This window comes from Balaenoptera acutorostrata, chromosome 4 (genome assembly GCF_949987535.1).
Source record: "Balaenoptera acutorostrata chromosome 4, mBalAcu1.1, whole genome shotgun sequence".
In the NCBI taxonomy this organism is placed as follows: domain Eukaryota; kingdom Metazoa; phylum Chordata; class Mammalia; order Artiodactyla; family Balaenopteridae; genus Balaenoptera; species Balaenoptera acutorostrata.
This window is the reverse complement of record NC_080067.1, coordinates 77,508,691-77,531,272: the sequence shown is the minus strand read 5'-3', so window position 1 is coordinate 77,531,272 and position 22,582 is coordinate 77,508,691. Positions and strand designations below refer to the sequence as shown.

The following is a 22,582-nucleotide window of genomic DNA, read 5'->3' as shown; positions in this document are numbered from 1 at the left end:
AGGGAGCTTAATAGACGTGATAAATTAATCAAGTTATACTGGCATATTAGAGAGGTGGTGCACACTGATGGTTCACAAGCATGGATTGTTGTGTTGAGACTGAGGCCCAGAACTGGGATTCATATTCCCTAGATCTGCTTCTCTCCTCATTTCATCCAGTTATTCTCAGAGCATGGGGGTGGAGGATGAACGCAAATATCAGAGTTGCCTGGAGGGGATTTAGACAGTCTGTATAGCCCCCTTCCACCCAAGATTATGATCTGTACCCCAGAGTAGGGCAGGGGTGCCTCTTCTCTCTTCAGGTGTGTGGGCAGATGAAAGATTGTGCACACTTACCTGGTCCATGGCTTGACCTCAGCTGCTGCCTGTACACTGAACACTGATGACTCTTGCAGTAGTAAGGCTAGGCTAGACTGGGCTGCACTAACAAACACGCCATGAAATCTCAGTGCCTTCATATATATTTGTTTCTTTCCCAAGAAAATTTCACTCTGGGTGTAGCCACTCTCTAGGGCAACTTCCTTTCAAGCAACAACCCAGGGATTCAGACTACTTCCATCCTGTAGCCACGCCCCCCTGGAACACAGGCTTGCAAAGGGAGAGTAGATAGGGCGGTGCAGTGGCTTTCACTGTTACTGTTTAGAAGTAACACCCATCACCTCTGCTCACGGTCCATCAGCCAGGTACTAGTCATACGGCCACCCAACTGCGAGGAGCCAGGAGAACAGGGTGTGGGTGAGCACTGGTAATGTTCTTACCACCATGTCCACTGGATACCTGTTTTAAACAGTCTCAGTTAGCACTGGCCCTGGAAATCACCATCTGAATACCCATAGGTACAGCAAAATCAACATGTAACCCAGAACTGATTGTCTTCCTTTCCCCAGATTTGCCGTTTCTTATCCTGGCAAATGATAGGTTGCCTGAGCCAGAAGCAAGGGACTCATCTTAGATTCCCTTCCTTCCTCCTTCCCCCTTAGATTGTCACAAAGTCTCACCAGTTCTCCCTTATACCCTGACCTCTACTTTTAGATATTAAATGATTTTATTTGTTTGGCAGTAGGCAAAATTATATGTACAATTTTCTTTTTTTCTCTTCCAGTTTTATTGAGATATAATTGACACACAACCCTGTATAAGTTTAAGGTGTGCAGCATGATGATTTAACTTACATGCATCATGAAATGCCTCATACATACATCTTGATGGCTTCTGCCCCCTGTTCCTGTCCACAGGGCTCGGGCTCAGTCAGTGCATACTGCATGACCATCCGGCTGTAAAAAATCTGAAATACTTACATTCTGGTTGGTAAATTGTCATCCCCTGCCCAGTGCCCAGCGACACTGGCCTGCAGGCCTCCAGGATCCTACTCCAGTGCTCCAGGCGGCTTCCTTTCCCGTCGGTCAGCTTTGCCTTGTGCTCTGTCAACCTGAGGCCCCTCCTGTTCCCGTGAGGTCTTGCCACTTGTCCTCTAAGAAGGTGGGTTGAGCCTTACCTCCTGGGTGTCTTTCTCTGACCTTCCTCCCCAGCAGAATTTGCTGTCCACCTCTGTGACCCTTAGGGCCCAGCCCTGCTGGCTCTGAGGAATGACTGTTTTATAGTCGCCTCTACCAGACACTGAGCTTCTTAAGTGGGTAGCTCCCTCCCAAGTGAGTCTGGTTCTGGGAACATCTTGTGTTTCCTCTTTTTCAAAACAGCAGTTGTTGAATATGTCAAGTGCTGTGCTCGGTGCTAACATTATAAATACTCATGGAGCCTACAGCCTCCCTGGAGAGGCCGACCCTAAATAAGTAAACAATTAAATGTGTAATTGCAAATGGTACAAAAGTCCTAAGAGGATGAAGAATGGGGTGCCTAGAGCAAGAGGGTCCAGGCAAGTCCTTGGACTGGGTCCATGGAGGTCCTCAGTCCAGGATCCTTCTTCTCAGCCCCTCATAGGTGAAAGGCTTATCCTTTTTTTTTTTTTTTTTTTCCAAATTAGTTGAAGTGTCTTTTTTTTTTAAAATTTATTAATTAATTAATTTATTTTTGGCTGTGCTGGGTCTTCATTTCTGTGCGAGGTCTTTCTCTAGTTGCGGTGAGCGGGGGCCACTCTTCATCGCGGCGCGCGGGCCTCTCACTATCGCGGCCTCTCTTGTTGCAGAGCACAGGCTCCAGACGCGCAGGCTCAGTAGTTGTGGCTCACGGGCCTAGTTGCTCCGCGGCATGTGGGATCTTCCCAGACCAGGGTTCGAACCCGTGTCCCCTGCATTGGCAGGCAGATTCTCAACTGCTGCACCACCAGGGAAGCCCGGCTTATCCTTTTTTGAAGGGCCGGGGACTTGAGACAGAAATGGGGTAGGGAGAATGAGCTTTTCCTGACTGCCAGTGGCAAGGCTGTTTCCTGGCTGCTCTGAGACTTGGTGTTTTAAAGCATTTTTTTTTAATTAATTTATTTTATTTTATTTATTTTTGGCTGTGTTGGGTCTTTGTTGCCGCACACGAGCTTTCTGTAGTTGCGGTGAGCGGGGGCTACTCTTCGTTGCGGTGCGCAGGCTTCTCTTGTTGCGGAGCATGGGCTCTAGGCGCACGGGCTTCAGTAGTTGTGGCACGTGGGCTCAGTAGTTGTGGCTTGCGGGCTTCAAGAGCGCAGGCTCAGTAGCTGTGGCTCACGGGCTTAGTTGCTCCGCGGCACGTGGGATCTTCCCAGACCAGGTATTGAACCCGTGTCCCCTGCATTGGCAGGCGGATTGTTAACAACTGCACCACCGGGGAAGACCTGAGACTTGGTTTTTAAGAAGCTGACGGATGGGATCATCCACATTCTGCATTTAAAAAAAAAAGGATCACCAGAGCAGCATCCATGTGACTTGGGTCCTCTTTGTGCCATGGGTTTCCTGTCTTTCTGCCAAGGTAGGTGACTCTGCCCCCTGCAAAGTGAGAAAGCCAAAGGCTGTGTCAACAGCATCCCTGCTGACACAGGTTCTGTGATCTACTCGCCACCTGTGGTAGACACCCCGGGAGTGACACCTGGTTCCTTTCCTTCAGGGAAGGGTGGTCGTGGCCTCTGATAGGCAATAAGAATGGCTCTGTGGCGGGAGCTGGTGCCCCCCGTGGATGGCAAGCAGGTGCTGAGTGGGGAGGGGCAGTTCCTGCATCCTTTAAAATATGATTCCCTTTAGCCTGAGTTGTTTGACTGCTGTAGCAGGGACGGTGGGGGAAGGTAATTGGGAGAAATAGGAAGCTGACTGTACATTTGAAAACCAGACAGGAAAATGAAAGAGCTTTGAAATGATGCTTTTAATCATTGAGAAAATAGGATCCAGTTAATACAGTACAGTTTCATGCCAGTTTTTAGGCGCATATTGAGGGCGCCCTGGGAGATGTTCTTCTGCCAGGTCTCATGAAACTCAGAATGTTGTTTGGCGTCAGGAGCCGCCTAGGCCGGCTGCCTCCATGGTGTGTGTGCTGTGATGGTGGTCGTAGGGTTAGAACCCGCAGGGGTCTGAGGGACCACCTAGGCCTAGCCCCTTGCTCTGCAGATGAGCAAGTGGACTCAGGGGCCACAGCGAGGCAGACCATGTGTGACTGGCACCCTGTGAGAGACGCCGGCTTCCTAGCCTCACCAGGAAACCACAGGGTCTTATCTGTGCTGTCAGGACTACCGCCCGTGGCTCACAGGGTATGTCTAGCTCCCTGGAACCTCTGGAGGCCCCTCTTCCTTCCTTCCACCAGTGGGCCCCGTGGAGGGCAGGGCAGTGGGTGGCTCGGGCAGCTCTGGTCCTGTTCTTGCAGTTTCCCTATCTCCAGAGTCAGCCCGGAAGGGCACAGGGAGGTTTGATCAGGTGAGAAGCACTTGAGTTCAGCCTAACTGGAGAGAGCCCCCACTTTTTACTTCCCTTTGGAATGCTCCCTTTGGAGCCCAGCCCTTTGTGGCCACAGGTAGCTGTGCGTGGCCCTGCCTCCTAGCTGGCCGTGCCATGCCATGCTGTGCCAGGGCTCCCCACTGGGCAGCTTGAGAGAAGAGAAGTGTTTCTGTCAAGGGACTTGTGCGGTTTCTTGCTGCCCAGAGGGGAGTTTGGGGTACGCAGCCCCGGGTATAGGGACCTCAGCTTTGCTCCCCACCACCCTGGGTGGGCTCCAGTCGGCCAGTCTCAGAAAAGCTCGAGCTCACATGTCCGCAGCAGCACACCATTCTGAGCCATGGCTTTAAAGTAGAGCCTCTGCTTCAAAGCAGAGACCTCTCGTCTTGCCTACTGCAGCTGCCTTTTAACTGTCCCCCTCCCCAGCCTGGATTGGGAGAGCCATGCAGTCTGCAGGCCTGATCCTGTCAGTCTTATGATCAGTAACTTCCCTGGTTCCCTGCCGAGATGTGGCACTGGAATCCTCCATAACGTGCCCCCAGACTGCCTTTCCGGCCTCATCTCTCCCTGCGCCCCTCACATATCCTTTACTCCAGCCAAACTGGCTTGCTTTCTGCTCTCTCCAGAAGTCTTCCAGGCTCTCATGTCTCTGCCTTTGCTTTTCTGTAATGCCATTTCCCACACAGACAGACTCTGGTTCATATGTGTCTTTCAAAGCCTATTATGGACTGGATTGTATCCCCCCGAAATTCCTATGTTGAAGCTTAGCTTCCGGGGTGCTGGTATTTGGAGATGGGGCCTTTGGGATTTATTAGGGTTAAATGAGGTCCTAAGGGTGGGGCTCTGGCCCGGCGGGATTGCTGTCCTTAGCAAAGAGGCAGCAGCAGCACAGCACTGTCTCTGCGTGAGCACAGATGGAAGGCCGTGTGAGGACGCAGCGGGAAGGGGGCATCTGCAAGCTGGGACGAGAGCTCTCGTCAGAAACCGAATTTGCCGGCACCTTGATCATGGACTCCAGCCTCCAGAACTGAGAGAAAATCAGTGCGGTTTAGCCACCCAGATTGTGGCATTTTGTTACGGCAGCTGGAGCAGGCTAAGACGAGGCCCCGCTGAATGCCATCTCTTCTCCTCACTGTCCCCTCACCGTCCCCGCAGCACTGCCCCTCCCTTCCTGAGCACTTATCACAGGCTTCCTGAGATGATTATTTTTGTTAGTTAATTTCCATCACTAGCCTATCAGCAGTTTGAGGGCAGGGACCTCGTTTTGCTTATCCTAATCAGAGTGCCAGGTATTATAGGTTTATTCAACTAATAATTGAATGAATTAAGTACACAGATACTCACCCCCTACTCCTTGCCAGTTGGCTGTTAGGCTGCGGAGAGTCCTTTTATGGCTGCTTTTCAGTTATTTCTGCTCTTGGTGATCACTTAACCTGATCTCTCCCAGGTATTAACATGTGGAAGGGGTAAAGGACCCACGGTGTTATTTTTCCACCCTCATTATGCCTTGGTTTGCTTGAATGTGCAGCTTTCCCCAGCTCAGTTGGTGAGAGGAAAGGAATTGTTTTGGTAATAGCACAGAAGAGAGCCGAGGCCAGGACCAGACCCAGCCCATAATGACAAGGAAAGAGAGAGCACACGTGCCCCTAAGTCTTCCTGGTATTGTCTGCTTCTAGGAATAGCCTCCAAGCCTCCGTCTTTGGACCCCAGCCTCCCAAAGGTTATGTGATGGAGAGAAGCGGCTCCCTAAGTGGGTGATGGTGGGGGGAATTACATCTGTCAAGCTGAGAGGCTAGGAGCACAGCCCAGACAGCCAGGGTGCCAAGGCGCACGTCCAGTTAGGCACCAGGGCAGCTGGGCGGGGACGGAGGCACAGAGAGGTGCCGAGTCTACGGTGCAGGGACGTTGCCAAATCAGGCTGCTCCCCTGCCCTGCGGGTCTGATGCCTGCCTTGCTCTCTAGCCACGACTTTCATACCTCTCTCTCCTTTTTTCACTCAGATGCGCTAAAGATGTTCCCTGATTTTTCACTAGTGGCTCCCTTTGCCTTTGCTTCCCCCAGGTCTTTGCATTTCTGTTTCCCCATCTTGCAGGTCTCAGCTCAAGTGCTGCTTGTTCCAAAGACCCTGTCTGTTTCCCCAACTTTTGTAGCCCTTCACAGTGCCGTGTTGCCCCCGTCACTGTTTCTCTTCTCCACAGCACCTACTGCTGTCTGAAGTCATCCTGTGCAGACAGAGTGACACAGAAGCAGAGCCCTTGCCTGTCGCTTCCCTGATATATCTGCAGTGGCGAGAACAGTGCCTGGCATACAGTTGGGGGGTAATAAATATTGGTTGAACGATCGAAAGAATGCAGAGTTGTTCGTCACGAACAGGGAGGCATCCGGTGTCTTAGAACTCTGTGCGGTGCGCGCCGGCCGCGTGTGCTGCTGGTGGGATGGTCCCTCGGAGGGGCTGGCGTGGCGCTTCTCCTGGGCGGGAATGCAGGGCCGTGCTCATGCCCGTCAGTGCCTAGCGATCAGCTTCCTGGGGCAGCATTTTTCCTCCTGAATGCTTGATTTATTTCTAGCAGTATCGAGTTTCCATTTTTATTACAGCATCTGAAGCCTCTCATTAGATGCAGAAGGAAAATTTGATGCGGTTCCAGATTTTTCTTTCGAAAAGGAGAAAGCTCTATCCTTGAATAGAAACTCATAGCTCGGCCTGAGCTAGAAGTGTTTTGGTCAGTCAGGAAGACCCTGAAGTTGTAGAAACCTTGTTTATATTCAAGGAATTAAAGTTACCAAGCATCACGACTGTACTTCAGATATAAGTGAAAGTGGAAGTATTTTTAAAAGAAAATAAGACTCGTCCTGGCTTCCACAGAAAAGACACATTCTTTTTTCTTTTGGTACGTGTTCGTTGTTTCTGTGACCACAGAGTCACGCCTGGCTTTATAATTGAAATCGTTTGGGAATAGTTTTAAGATGTTCAACTCTTCCATCACCGGCAGTTACCAAACTCTGTAGCTGGATGTTTATCACCAAGGACTCTAATGATGTCACAATGAACTGTTATATGAATTGCACAGAGGCAACTTCATCTCCTAATGTTGGACCGGAATATTCGTAAGGCAGATTTGCCCTGACCTAGCATTCCAGGAGCCAGACCATAAACACTAACCTGTGGGACTCCACCTGCCTGGGTAGGGGAGAGAAGGGGCAGGCCATGGCCTCCCCGCTTAATCAGAGCAGTGTAGGTTTAGAGAGCAGGCAAGACACCAATCACCCGACACCCTCCTGCCAAGAAAAGGTTAAAATGTCATATGTTTCCATAGGAATGCTGAAGTTTTTCCTTCATGCAGGCAGTCAGGAAATGAAACCACAAGAAAGGCCAAGTTGAATTTCTTAATCCACCCCAAACAATGAAATCTGAAGTGTGGGTTTATGGTTGGAAAGTGACTGAGTAAAAATAGCACTGACTGACTCAACAAATCAGCCTCCTCAGGCTTCCAGAGCCACGGATGCATGCGGACTCTGCTCACAGATGCCCGTGCTTGGCTGGTCAGAGCCTGCCCTCCTTTGGGAAGGCGGGCCGGCAGGAGAATTCAGTCCCAGTTTTGTCATCTCCTGCCTGGGTTCCCTGCTCTCTCCATACTCAATTTCAGAAGTTTCCAGTCCAGGCTCAGCAGCGTCCTTTGGCAGACGTGATTCAGAGGGAGGCCCCCTGGCTGCTTGGGTGTTGCATTTCGAGGGTCTCTACATCTGGGGCAGTGACAGCTCTATTGCCTTCAGCCATCATTGTCCACATGAGGTTTACACAGTCACTCACCTGGCAGGAGGGGGATTGCTCTGCCTCAGGCTACCTTCCTTGCCGCAGAGGGTTGACTGAACTTTCCCTTTTGTGATCTTGCGTCCTCATGTATCTCTAAGGCTGATCTTTCTTTTGGGGATTCCTCTAGGCCTGGAGCTCTGAGAATGCAACTTGGCCTCTGAGAGACTCATCCCAATAGACTTGAGGGTCTTTCTAAGCTGCTCAGATACCCAAAGCACCTGCCATTTGCCTTGAACTTCCAAGATTTACTTGGCAGGAGGAGATGGGGAAAATGTAGCACAAATACAATTAGATAAATAACAGGAAAAAGAAACCAGTTGAGAGTAACTCCCAGCTTATTGTTTGCTTTTTCTTTAAAAAATGCATTTGGAAACCCAGAAAACCACCTTGTGGTGAACTAGGAGGAAGGCAGAAGTTTCTAGATGGACTTGCCTTAGGAAAAAGATTATAAAAATGGGTAACTGGCCACCTTGAGAAGAATCTTAAAGAAACTTGAGGTCATGGCAAAATGCCTTAAATCTGATCGACTTTGCCAGAAAATGGGTATTTTCTGTGAGGTAGTTAATTAATCCCTTTAGAAATGTTTTTTTTTTTTTTAAAGATCTTATGTGGCCAATTTACTAGTTTTTATTTATTTATTTATTTATTTATTTATTTATTTATTTATTTATGGCTGTGTTGGGTCTTCGTTTCTGTACGAGGGCTCTCTCCAGTTGCGGCAAGTGGGGGCCACTCTTCATCGCGGTGCGCGGGCCTCTCATTATCGCGGCCTCTCTTGTTGTGGAGCACAGGCTCCAGACGCGCAGGCTCAGTAATTGTGGCTCACGGGCTCAGTTGCTCCACGGCATGTGGGATCCTCCCAAACCAGGGCTCGAACCCGTGTCCCCCGCATTGGCAGGCAGATTCCCAACCACTGCGCCACCAGGAAAGCCCCTAGAAATGTTTTTAATTTAAAAGCAATACATGTCCTTTTTGAAAAGATGGACAAGTATTTTAAAAATACACATTTTCTTCTAGTTGCATATGTGTGTGAATATATATACACACGCACATAAATATATAATACATTAGTGTATATTTGACATACTGATAACATTATAATTACAATATTATATGTTTTAATATATTTATTTTTGTCATTACAAGAATACATACATATATATGGTAGGATATTTAGAATAGCATAAAGAAGAAATTTCAAATAATCTGTAATTCTACTATAGGGTGCGGGAATGTGGTAGCTGGTCCCCAAAGACAACCTCCTAAGGAGCCACGCCTCCCAGCATTCACACCTGTGTGCAGTCCCCTCTCCTGGAATTTGGGTAGGCTCTGTAGCTTGTTTTTGGTGGATAAGACCCAGTGGACGTGATACAGCCTGATTTCTAAGCTCTGTGCAGTTTCAGCCTGGGTCTCTTGGAACTCTTGTTCTTGGCAAGCTCCCTTTTGGAATCCAGCTACCCTGCTGGGAGAAGCCAAGACCCCAGGGGGAGCCCACATAAAAGTGCTCTGGTTGACAGCCCCAGCTGGGCTCTTTGCCAACAGCCAGCATCAACCGCAAGCAAAATGTGTGATGTGGCCATCCAGCCTGGCTGAGTCTTTGGAAGACTGTAGCCTTGGCCACCATCTCCCGGTGTCCATATGGGAGACCCCAGCTGAGGACAGCCCAGCTGAGCCTAGCTGACCCACAGAACTATAGGGGATAATCGTACACTGTTTTAAACCACTAAGTTTTGGGGTGGTTTGTTAGGCAGCTACAGGTAACTGGCACAGGGTGTGGGACAGTTTCAAAGTAAACACGCTTAAAGGGAGTATTATGTGGCCAAAGAGCTCAGACTCTAGGGCCAGAAAGGCCTGATGTGCATTCCTGCTCTGTCATTCTCTAGCTGTGTGACCTTAGGCAAGTTATTTCCATTTGTTAAATGGAAATTGGGAGATTTAAAAGTATTCCAGCGTCTGGCACTTAGTAGGTACTAAGTAAGTGTTAGTTTCCATATGGTCATGTTGAATAGTCATGGAGAATGGTGATAAGGAAACATTGGAAACAGCAGTGGCAGCAGCCGAGAATATATAATGAAAATGCTACTATACTTGGATATTTTGCGGCTGTGAACAATGTCATTCATTTCTGAACCTCCTCCACACTTAACATAGTACTGGGCACACAGTACTATGGCTTGCTTGGCTTGGCATGGCTAAGGTCAACACAGTGAGGAGTATCTTCTGTGCCTAATATATCTGTGCTATTCTGAGGACAAGCAGCTGGGCTATGAGTGAGGGGGAAAAGGCCACCTCTATTCAGAGTCACAAGGATGCAGGGCTGCGAGGGGTTGGGAGAGCATCTGCTCCAGTGCCCTTGTCTTTACAGTCTGGGAAAACTGATGTTCAGAGAAGAAGTGGCTCGTCCAAGGCCAGACACAGTGGCAGAGTCAGGCCTGTGAGCCAGGGCTGTAACCTAGTACCCTGCCTACTCACACTTGCCCAGAGCTCCTAAGTCCACATTTCATTAAATAAGGCAGAGCACATTTCATTACTGTTTTAAAAAAAACAGGGGATCAAAATTAACATCACCAATAATGGGACAAATTGATATGTTGTGCCTCCTGATAAGATGGAGTGAGAAGAACCCAGCATCACTTCTGTGCTGTTCCTGACAAAGATGCATAACCTGAGTCTAATCAGAAGGAAACGTTAGCAAACCCAAATTTAGGGAGATTTTACTAAATCATTGGCCTGTGCTCCTCAAATTGTCCCAGGTCCCAGAAGACAAGGGAAGACTGAGAAACTATTTCATATTGAAGATACATGACAACCATATGCCATCCTGGACCATAAATTTTGTTTTTGTTTTTGGACAATTGACAAATTTGGAATGGGACTGTAGATTAAGCGGTAGTGATGTATTAATGTTAATTTCCTGGGTTTGACGGTTGTACTGTTATGACGAGAGTGTCCTTGTTTGGTAGGAAGAACCTACTAAAATATTTAAAGGTTAAATTTTTTTTTTCTTTTTTTTGCTTTCATCTGCAATGATGTCAATTTGGCATTATATTTTATGTCTTTAATTTAAAAATTAAAACAAATAATTTTAATTAAAAACCAGAAACTAAATTAATTAAATGAAATTAAAATTAAAACAAGTGAATGAATCAATCAGTGCTTAAGTACAATTTGGTAGAATCTTTTCAATTGTTGCGTCTGTGTTGGGAACAAGTTATAAAAAGGATTTCGAATGAAAATTGGTATCTGGACTCCCAGCATAGGGGCCAGTCTTTGACTGCTCCACATTCTTGGGTAATTCTTCTTAGATTCATAGCAGGGGGGGCTCCTCTTAACCTTGGTAAACAAGGATGAAAGCAATGAAACATAGACTGTATTTTGGATGGGAGAAAACTATAAAATGGGGACAATAAACCCTACTTGTAAGGATTAAATTAGGTAAAATATGTAAAAATGACCTAGCCCAGTACCTTGTTCCCAGGCATATGGGAACCTCATCATTTTATAGATGATGATAGATAGTTCATTTTTTTTCTTATTGAAGTATGTATGGTTGATTTACAGTTTTATGTTAGTTTCTGGTGTATAGCAAAGTGATTGAGTTATATGTATGTGTGTGTATATATATGTGTGTGTGTATTCTTTTTCATATTCTTTTCCATTATGGTTTATTACAGGATATTAAATATAGTTCCCTGTGCTATACAGTAGGTCCTTGTTGGTTATCTATTTTATATACAGTAGTGTGTATCTGTTAATCCCAAACATCTAATTTATCTCTCCCTCCCCCCTTACCCTTTGGTAACCATAGGTGTGTTTTCTATGTGAGTCTCTTTCTGTTTTGGAAATAAGTTCATTTGTATCATATTTTAGATTCCACATATAAGTGATATCATATAATATTTGTTTTTCTCTTTCTGATTTACTTCACTTAGTATGATAATCTCTAGGTCTGTCCATGTTGCTGCAAATGGCATTATTTCATTCTTTTTTATGGCTGAGTAATATGCCATTGTATATATATACCACATCTTTATCCATTCATCTGTTGATGGACATTTAGGTTGTTTCCATGTCTTGGCTATTGTAAATAGTGCTGCTATGAACATTTGGGTGCATGTATCTTTTCAAATTAGAGTTTTCTCCAGATATATGCTCAGGAATGGGATTGCTGGATCATATGGCAACTCTATTTTAGTTTTTTTTTTTTTTTAAAGTTTTACTTGATTTTATTTATTTATTTATTTATTTTTGGCTGTGTTGGGTCTTCGGTTCGTGCGAGGGCTTTCTCCAGTTGCGGCAAGCGGGGGCCACTCTTCATCGCGGTGCGGGGACCGCTCTTCATCGCGGTGCGCGGGCCTTTCTCTATCGCGGCCCCTCCCGTCGGGGGGCACAGGCTCCAGACGCGCAGGCTCAGCAATTGTGGCTCACGGGCCCAGCTGCTCCGTGGCATGTGGGATCTTCCCAGACCAGGGCTCGAACCCGTGTCCCCTGCATTAGCAGGCAGATTCTCAACCACTGCGCCACCAGGGAAGCCCCTATTTTAGTTTTTTAAGGCACTTCCGTACTGTTCTCCGTAGTGGCTGCACAAATTTATATTCCCACCAAGAGTGTAGGAATGTAAATTTTTCCTTTGCTTTTCTCCCTCTGCAGCATTTGTTATTTGTAGACTTTCTGATGATGGGCATTCTGACTGGTGTGAGGTGGTACCTCACTGTAGTTTTGATTTGCATTTCTCTGATAATTAGTAATGTTGAGCATCGTTTCATGTACCTTTTGGCCATCTGTGTGTCTTCTCTGGAGAAATGTCTACTTAGGTCTTCTGCCCATTTTTTTTATTGGGTTGTGTGGTTTTTTGTTATTGAATTGTATGAGCTGTTTGCATATTTTGGAAATTAAACCCTTGTCGGTAGCATCATTTGCAAATATTTTCTCCCAGTCTGTGGGTTGTCTATTCATTTTGCCATGGTTTCCATCTTTCTTTTTGTAAGGTAGCATAAAAGTCAAAATAATGTAACATTTTCTCAGGAGGCCTGGCTCAGGAGGCAGGAAACCTGGAGAGCCATTTGACCATAGCCAAGTCAGTTTGCAAACCGTCACAGGTTTTCCACCTGAAAAGACTAAAATCTTTTAATGTTTTAGAAAGAAAAACAGATTTTTTTCTCCTGCTTCAAAAGGTAAGGGGATGGGTAGATCTTCACCTGTCTCAGAGGGGTATTTCTGGGTTCATAAAGTGGAGAAACTGGTTTTTCTCCTTGCGAGTTGCCATAATGTGGATTTCTGGGCACAGGGAATGATGTGGGGCCTCTCTTTCCTCACCTCCTCCATGGTCCCAGGGAGAAGTCAGGCGTGTGCCTGAGGGCAGGCTTTCTCCCCTTGGGGAGAAGTTGGCTGTTCTCTGCCTGATCCACTTACCCTCCTGGTGTAAGCATCTCGGTGGTGCCCATCCCTCTCTTGCAGGTCCTCCCGCTGTATCAGCTAGAGAGGATGCTGAAGGAGACCCACAGCCTTGAGTCTGAGGGTGGTGGTGAGCTGTAAGCCCCATTGGAGAAGGATGAGTCTGCTGGGTGAAAGGGACTCAGGCAGTTCAGCCCCAGGAAAGAGGGACGGATCCATTGTTCACACCAGGAAGAACTGCTGCCAAAATCAGAAGCCTTTGTTTTTTGTGAAGTGAAAGAAGTGGCCAGGGTGCTGGGACCTTGAAAGCAAAACTGCCTGTGCTTGCTTAGGTGTTGTTGTCAGAGACCTGAAGGTCAGCATCCTGCTCTAGCACACAGCCGCGCAGCATGCAGGAAATGTGATTTCAGTGTCAGAATGGAACAAGGCGCTGGCCACACAAGAGGTTCACCACTGGAAACAGTGTTGGGAGATGTCAACCATCCTTGTGGGGCGGGGCCCAGGTGAGGCATCCTTCTCACAGAACTCCGCGGGCATTACAGAGTTTTGGGGTGTGCTCCAGCTCGCTGGGGTCTGGGTTGGCTCTGGCTTGGCTCACCTTACTAGTGACCATGCCCAGATTTGAAGAGACAGGTTGGGGCACAGGGCAAGGAGCCAGGCAGGGAGGGAAGTGAGAGGCAGGCGATGAAGGACAGGCGTCCTTCACGATGGCATCCAGGACTGGCAGGTGCAGATCTCGGTAGGTAGGTGGGTAGGTGATGGTAGGCCATCACGGAACAGGTGAGGGCTGAGCAACGGTCTGGAAGGTGAGCAGACAGGAGTCCAGGTAGGAACACGCTAGTGGCTCCACTGCAGCGAGGGGACTTTGTGAACAAGGAAAAAGAGTCTGGACATGGGTCGGATGATGTGGACTTAGTTCCTGGGTTGCCGTTATTGACCATGTGACCTTAGCAAAACCTAATCTCTTTGGGCCTCTACTTCTTCATCTGCAGAGTGGGTGGAATGAATACTTGCTTGCTGTGGAACTACTGCTAGTTGCTGCTCTATTCTCTGCTTTTTCATTTTTAACTGAATCCCATTTATTAGGGAGCAGCATTATGCCCAGTAAAAGAATATATTCCACAGCTTCCCTTGCAGCTAGGTGTGGCCATGTGACTAAATTTTGTCTGGTGTGATATAAGAAGAATGGTTAAGGACTTCCAGGAAGGTTGCCTAAAAGGTCTGCCTTATGGCAGGGGGCAAAGAAGAGGGATGGCCTTTCCTCCTTCCTCCTTTCTGTTGCCTGGAATGCAGCCAGGTTGGCTGGAGCATCAGTAGCCATCTTGAACCATGAGGTGACCTTGAGGATGGAAACCAGACCTAGGATAGCAGAATGAAAAGGTAGAAGGAGCCTGGACCCTTGATAACTTCACAAAGCAGCCATCCCATCCCTGGATGGCTTAGCTATGGTCTTATGTGTGTTTAAACCATTGTTACTTTAGGTCTTCTGCCATGTGCAGTTGGACCCAACCCACAGAGGTGCACCTGCCCCCTAGGGTTGTTGTAAAGATTAAATGAGCCAAAGCATGGGAAAGAGTTTTGTGATCTGGGAATGCACTTTGAACATCGCTATGTGCTGTAAAATATAAGGAATCAGTCCTGTTATTGTCATTGTCATCTGAGTGAACCGAAGGGGGTGGTGGGGGGGTGCTGGCCAGGCCCAGGGACAGGAGCGTGTGTCAGGGCAGAGCTTGGGGATGAGGAACTGCAAGGCAATGGGATAAAACCTTTGTTAGTTTCCCTAATTCTGAATGGAATCTGTGGGTCTGGGGTAGGTTCAAATGCCACCGCAGAGGAAGAGAGTGGCTGGAAGGTGGAGAGAGGGCAGATGGGATTAGAAGCAAGAGCCACATACTTCCAATAAAAAACCTCAGAATGAGGAATTTGCAAAGTCCAGCTTTGACCGTTTGGGCAGACCCATGGTAACTGCTGTATCGCCATTTCCAGAAAATACCTATTTATTCTGCCCAGAGAGGACTGCTTTCTACAGCTGCCGTCCCTAGGGGTCCGTGAAAACAGCCTGCTGGTGAAGAGCAGAGACCAGGCATAGACTCAGTGCTGGTGAACAAAGTCACACTGTGGTCCTACCCCCAACAGGAAGGAGAGTTTACACGTTTGGAGACAAGAAATAAAGTCTATAGCAGACATCAGAGAGCTGTAAGCTGTGGAGAGGCCAGCAGGGACCATGGACATCCACACCATAGAAATGAAAGAAAGTGGGATATTCTGCTGTTCTGCTTTTCAAATCTAAAATTCAATTTCCCCTGCATATTGAACTTCATAAAGAAGTACATGAGCTGTAATTTCATATTGGCAATATAAGTGAGAGGAAAATTGAGGCTGGGTGTTTTATGTGTTGTCTTCTTATATATGTTCCTAAAGTTTTTCAGCCAAGTTCAAAATAAATTCTGTCCTATCCTAAAGGATATGATTTATACCGAGTCACAGAAGGTGCTAAGGATGAGGGAGGAGACTCCCGTTGCACTGCTGCTGAAGCGAAAACCGTGTCTTTTCATAATACTTTGTTTTGTCCACAAAACAGGAGCTGATAGTTGTAAAAAATGTTACGGGCTGAACCATAGCTAACACTCCATGCTTAATTTTGAGAGGGGTGAGTAGGGCTAGAAGAAAGAATTTGCTTTGTAGTTAATACATAAAACTGACTCTGGTCATTAATTTCAACCTCTTGGCCCCAAAGCCTTTCACCAGAGCTGCTAACACGGGTTGTATTAATCACTCTTGTGAACTCCGTTTCCTTTCCCTTCCCCTCCTCCCACAGGGGAGGGGCCGGCTGCTGATGTGGAAAGCATAGATTAGCCTGGGGGACTTCCTGGCTGCGCTGAGCCTGCAGACCCGAGCACTGCTGTATCCTGGCCATCCAGGGACCTGCAAGGCAGGGAATCGCGGGGCTTCGGAGCAAGTATGGGGCTTCAGAACTTCCTTTCGACTTCCTTTTGTGGCATGAAACCTCTTTTTCCTGAAACTTCTCCATTGGCCCTTGCTCAGTGAAAGGGTACCCCAATAGTCTTCAAGTTCCTTGAGGGTGGGGGCCTTGAGGGAGGTGGCTGTGGGATGTGGGAAACCCCAACTCTGCCCATGGGAAACCCAGTCTCTGCCTGAGATGCTCTGCATCTGTCTGGTATTTTTGCTCTTGATGTGGCAGCATTTCTTGTTTTTAAAGATAATGGAATTTGAAAAGGGACTTCAGAGATGTCTGAAGGCTTTTCTCAGAAACCTGTATGAGGCAAATCTGTGCTTGCCCTCAACTCTGACACTTCCTTGCCAGGTTGTCCTAGGTGAGTCGCCAAAACTCTCTGATCCTCAACTTCCTCATTTGAAGATGGGAGGTCCTAATACCCACCCAGCAGAGCAGAGTGGAGGTTCGTGAGCTGGGTCAGTAGTTGTAAAGCCCCAGCATGGGCCTGCAACAGATACCCTCTCCCTGCTCCGAGGGAGGGAGCGTTTGTTTAGCTGACCAGGCTGGAAGAGCCCCTTGGACGCTTGGCATGTTCTACTGTGTTCCTTCGTGCCAGCTATTCCCATAGTTAGCCAGCTGTCCTGCAGCTGGGCCTTGCACGGGGAAGGGAATGGAGAAGGAGCTCTGAAGGACAGGGAAAAGCCCAGCTGGGAGGTGACCCAAGTTCCCTGTTGGATGTGAGAACCACCCCAGCCCATTCCACCCTCGGACCCCCTCGGGGACACAGCCAGTGTCTGTGCAATGCAATGGCGGGCCCTCCATCACACACAGCCTGAAACCCTCTAGCAGGAAATGCCGGGCTGGTGTGGCTGGTGTAGCACGTCAGGACTGTCTCCTCCCCGGTCAGGAGCCTCTTACCTTTAGAGGAAGTCTCCACCCCTTTCAGGTGCCCTTTGGGTCCTGCAGGCCAGAGGTGCTGCTGAGCAGCAATTAACAAGGTCCAGATGATGATAAAGCAGGTGGCAAATTGCTGCAATCTTGCCAAGCAGACAATGAGAAAGTGAGCTCCCTTTCTAAGCAGCTGCTTCCAGGTCCTCAGCCTCATGATGCCCCGCATTGCGTGGAGTTGTCATAATTTCCCTTCCTCCCCAAGCCCCCTCCGGGTTAGTGGAAAGCTTGGGCTGATGTTCAGAGGTGAGGGCCCTCTAATGTGTTATAAATATTTATCTCTGGGAAGCTCTGATGCTCTTTCAAAAACTAAAAGGGAGAGAAGGTGCTTGCATGGTTCATCTGCCCCTGGAGAAGGCCCGTCTGCAGCCCCGGATGGGGGGCTCTGTGCTTACCTAAGTGAGTCTTACCTTCTCATCATTTCCTGACCGATTATGTTTTGTGTTGTTTTGTGTGTGTTAAGATGTGTCTGTTGTTTCTGGGGATAGGAGAAGGGAGGGGAGAGGAAAGGAGGTTTTTTAAAATCCTTTTGTTTGTTTGCGGGTATCCGTAATTACTCACTCTGGGTTGTAATTCCATCCACGGTCAGATGACATGCCTTGTGGCTGCTTTAATTGGAGGCTGATGATGAGCTATCTCAAGCCTGTTTCCATCGGGGAACGTTGACTTGGGAACCTCCCAGCTGGTTTTAAGGCCATGGACATTGCCTTCTGCAGTGCACTTGTGCGGAGGCATCAACCCTACAGCCCAGCCCGGCTGGTGCTCAGGGCCTCAGACACAGCAGCGGGGGTGGGCTTTCTGAACCCCAAGAACCATCACCCGGGCAGTTGGAACCTCCTCAGTGCCATCCAGGGTCAGGATGGTGATGATGGTAATGGGGATTTGAAGGTCTTGAAAGCGCATTTTGAGCCAGCACTTGGGATCTTGTCTTTCCTTCTCCAACTTGTTAGAACTGAGTGGCACCATATTAGCCTGAAACTGGAGCATGAGAGGTCGAGGCGAGCCGACCTCCTCTTGTGAAGACGGCACCACATTTTTTACTTCATCCCCTGGAGCTGAAGCTCAAGAGGAAGTATGTCTTAGACCAGAAAGCCCACCTAGGTCCTGAGCATCTTTTCCCAGTTTGAGTTGACATACTTCAGTGGATCCTATCTTGTGACCACACGTTCACCAGTCCTGTGTGACCCCTGAACCACCTTCTATACCTTGTAGGCAGCAATTCTTCCGTTTCCTGAAATAGCCCAGGTCAGCTTTTCTGAGCTGTTGCCGAACTATTGTCCTCCATGGAAACCAGCGTTTAAAGCTCCAGCTGCTGAGCCATGAGGTGGGAATGCCGGAAGCTCTTCCAGGTTCCATCATTTACCAAGAGGCCTGGGCAACCAGCATCAGGGAGTTGAACTCACCTGAGGAGGATGACCAGCCACAAGTGTGTTCCTCAAACACCAGGTGCACCCACAGGTCTCTTCCTAACACGTGAGCCAAGCTTCCTTCTACCTGAGAACATGACCTAGGCACACACTGATACTTCAGTTCTTGTTTTTGTGATTTAAACACATATGTGAGAAGATTTTAAGTCTGAGGGGCTGGTCGGAATGCCCCTCACCCAACTGATTGAATGTAGCAGCAGGCACATTCCCGGGAATGCACAGGTCTGTCTAGAACAGAGGATGGTGGGCACAGGGCGGACAATGCTTGAGTGCTGGTTGCTGTGGCTCTCACACGGGGCGCTGAGCTTGAGTCTCCATTCTCCCTTTGAATTTAGCACAGCTCAAGGTGTGTTCTTAGAGGAATGTAAAGATTTGTTTGTTTTTTTAACATCTCTGCCTGAAGTTAATGTGAGAATATGGAGAGCCATTTTCCCATTTCCAAAAGTTGACTACAAACTGTGTGGGTCATGGAAGTCTTTCTTTTCTTTGGCTACTACTTATTAATCTTCAGGTTTACATTTTCATGGGTAATTTGAGGATCCTCCATGAGCTAGTTGTGTTGGGTGCCTGGCAAGTCTTGTGCACAACCCTTTGGGCCATTACACAGTATCTTCTGCTCCCTAGGAGTTCATGGTCCATGCTGGGAGTGGGTGGTGGCAGGGGGGCTAGTTAACATGAGACCATTGGCTAGGGAGTCAGAAGACCTGAGTTCTGGGATCAGCTTGGCCACTTAGCTGGACTGTGTAATCCCTGGCAAGTCCTTCTGCTTCTTTGGTCCTCAGTTTCCCCATCTGTAAATGGATATATTGGCCTCAGTTATTATCAGGTTCCCTTTTCAAATCCATTATCCTAGATTATTCTGTCCACTACCTTTTTTGCTTTCTTCTCATGGGATTCTGACATGGCAGACATTCAACTAGCCTGAGATGCAAGACTTTTTTTTGCATCTTGTAGACTACTACTCCTCCTTTTGCTCAGACATTCTCCCCCATGCTTTATAGATTTCATCTCCTCTTTGCTTTGGGGGCAGTTATCTCATTCATTTATTCCTTACATTTCAGTGGTCTTACTGCTGTCATTACAGCTGTCCTCCAACCAGCATCTTCTCTGGGCCATCACTGTGGCTGCTACTTCCACATATCAACCTTGTTTCATCCTCAAAACAGTCTTTTCAGCATTATGTATAAAACGCTCCGGATGTAGTTCCCACAGAGATGACTATATGAAGGACCAGAGGAACAGGGCCCTTTAAAAAAATCTCATCCTAATGAATTCCAGCCTTCCTGGTAAGCATCTTCCTCTTTTCAGCAGCGACATTTACAACTTGGCATCTTATTTCACAATTACATAAAAGGATAACTGTCTGGACAGATGCCTGCATGTCAGCTCAGGCTGTGCTGGGAGCTGTTGGCCTCCCTGAATAGAAGGGAGTGTCCTCCTGCCTCAGCCTGAAAGTTGACAACTGGGTCAGTCCTTTGACATTGGTGTGAAGGGGTCACTTCATACTGGAGCTGCTGCCTCTTTCCTTCCTAATCAGTTAACCTTGTGTGGTGAAGGCCCTCTTGAAAGAAGTCTTCCCAAGCTTAAGCAAATCCTTCCTGAAAGGTGCTTTACCAAGGAGGAGTTATAAAAAATATTAAAACATCTCAAATTCCTGTGTCTTAGGGCTGCATGTGACCTTCCCAAGTTCACTCCCAGCCAGTCCCTAAAGGTCCGGGAAAGTGCTCAGATTTACTGAGGGGCGTATTAAGACAAGGCCAGGCTCTGCCCAAATGCAGGAACTGGGTCTCCTCAAGAGAATCTGATGTCCTTGAGCTCGGCCCTCTGCCCAGGTCCTGTCCAGGCAGGCCAGGGAAGGAGGTATTCGGGTTGCTTCAGGCAGATTAAGTAGGATTTAGGTGATCTTGAAAGACCAGAGAGTACACATAGCACATGGTAAGCTTTCAAGGAAGAATGACTGATTGACAGACCGAATGGCCCCTCGATCAGGAATTTCTCTAATTATAGTGAAATTACCGCTTTTATATAGAGGACTTCCTCATAATTCTCATTAGGCCAGGCTGTCGCTCTGCTTTTTTTCTATCAAGGTCTTTGGCACTTCTCCGTGCTCCCAGGCCTCCTGTGTGGGTAGCACTGGAGCTAAAACTTACCTCCCAGGAGCTCCTCTCCCATCACAAGCAGAATCAGGGTCTACTGGGAAGAGCATGCTGGGCTTTCAAGTCACGCAGACCTGGGTTCAGATCCCAGCTCCGAGACTTGTTGGTTGTGGGACCTTGGGCTATTGTTTTTAACCTTTCTAAGCCTCTGGCTCTTCATTTAAACATGGGAATAACTCCATTTAATATGTCAGGTGGTTATGAGAAATAAAACTGTTGCCTGTGTAATAATACCGGACACTTAAAAACCCCTCGGAGAAAGGGTGCTTCTTATGTGGCGTTCGCTGATATTATTGGAAGTACTCCCAGGGCCGTGAGGATGAGAGTTCCCTTTCTTTCATAGCCCTGACGGTGCCGCAAAACTACCACCATACTTCCTTGAGGCCTCCCATCTCCAGGTCAAACACCCTTTTGTCCTCTCGCCATCCCCACCCCTGGCGATGACGTGATTTCTCTGTTTGGGAAGATGGTACCATCCTGTCCCTGTCTCACGAGGGCTCTGCTCTACCTCGTGTCAGAGCTGCCTGAGACCCTGGACTTGGGAGCTCGGGATGCAGGAGGTGGACTGAAAGAAAGGAGAGAAATGGCTGGAGGGGGGTGTGTGCGGCGGGGCCTCCCCATCATGACTTCTTGATGGCTGCAGCTCGTGCCTGGACATTCTCTCCTGGGACACAGTGTCCTTCCCTAAGGTCACCATCAGGTTCCTGACCTCTGCTCCCCAGGGCCACCTCTGAGAGCAGCAGGTCCCCCGAGACTCCACCTTGTGGCCTGTCTCTCTTCTCCTTCCCGGTTTAGGGCAGCTTCTAGGAGGCAGCCGTGTCACCACATGGGCTTGCTGACCTCCGGGCTCCTGGGTCATCACCCTTCCTAGTTTCTAGGTAGTTGTGATCATTGTCTTTAGTGCAGGAGGGAAAGTGGCAGTTGTGCTCACATTTGCGTGTGGGGTGGGCAGTGTGAAGGCAGGCAGGCCGCCGGGTCCGAGCTGGCCTGGGGCCCATTCTCATCTACCCCCTGAGGCAACCTGCTCCCCTCTGGCCTGGGCAGCTGGATTCTCACCTATTGGCACTTACTTTTTTTCAGAAAACTCATATGGGATGTCAATTACTGATTTGTTTCTGCATCACAAAGGAAAGTAGAACAGAGACAAATGAATCAGTTTTCTTGAATCATGAGCTGTGATGTCTTCATAAACTAATCTAGAGAATGACTGTTGAATTCCACAAACGTTCCTGAGTATTTACTGAATGCCAGGCCCCGCACTATGAGTGGACGGAGGCCAAGATGCCAAAGATGGGGTCCCTGTCTTCAGGGGGCCTCCATGGGCAGTGGGTCCTGACGGCGCCGTGCTCTGCGGCTGGGCCGTTGTGAAAGGGTGGTGGAGAGTTGAGGGGGGAGCCCGGCATTCTGGGTAGGTGGTGCTGTTAGCTCACTGCTCCTCGCCTGCCCAAGTCCCCTTCTTCCATTCAGTCTTCCTCAACTGCCTCAAGCTCTAGCGAGTTCCCTACTCTCCAGACCCTGGGTTCCTGTGGCGCCTACAGCCTGGATGATGTTTCCCACCTGTTATCTCGTCTTCTCGGCGTCACAGCCTCACGAGGCACACTGTATCATCCGCACTAACAAATGAAAACACTGAGGTCTAGAGAAGTGAAATAATTTCCCCAGGGTCACAGAATTAATCAGCAACAGAACTGGAATCTGCTCCCTTGTGGTCTGATTCCCAGGCCAGGCCTTCTCTTAGTACTGCTCTTTCTCCTGCATCACTTAACCCCGAGTGGCCCCTCTTCCACGTCACGTCAGCACTAGGTCCCCCCTTACTGTTTTCAGTCACCTGAGTGTCCCTCCCTGAGGGCAGGGCCCAGTCAGCTTGGTGTCTGGTCCCCTGCTGGCACCACCGGCCCAGGGGCTCAGACAGTCCTGTTGGATGAAGGATGGAGAATGAACTCAGCGCCTCTCTCCTCCCTTCTCGCCCCTGAGTCATCTGGGGGCAACGGAAGCAAACAGCTCTTAAGAGCCAGGTGATTGTGAGAGTCAGTCTGTCTAATTATAGC

General features: G+C 48.4%; 1 protein-coding gene across 1 annotated transcript in view; it reads left to right on the top strand.

Moving 5' to 3' along the window:
* The window catches only part of XXYLT1 (xyloside xylosyltransferase 1), a 198,204-nt gene that overhangs the window by 97,190 nt on the left and 78,432 nt on the right, over positions 1 to 22,582 (top strand). The window lies entirely within an intron of this gene.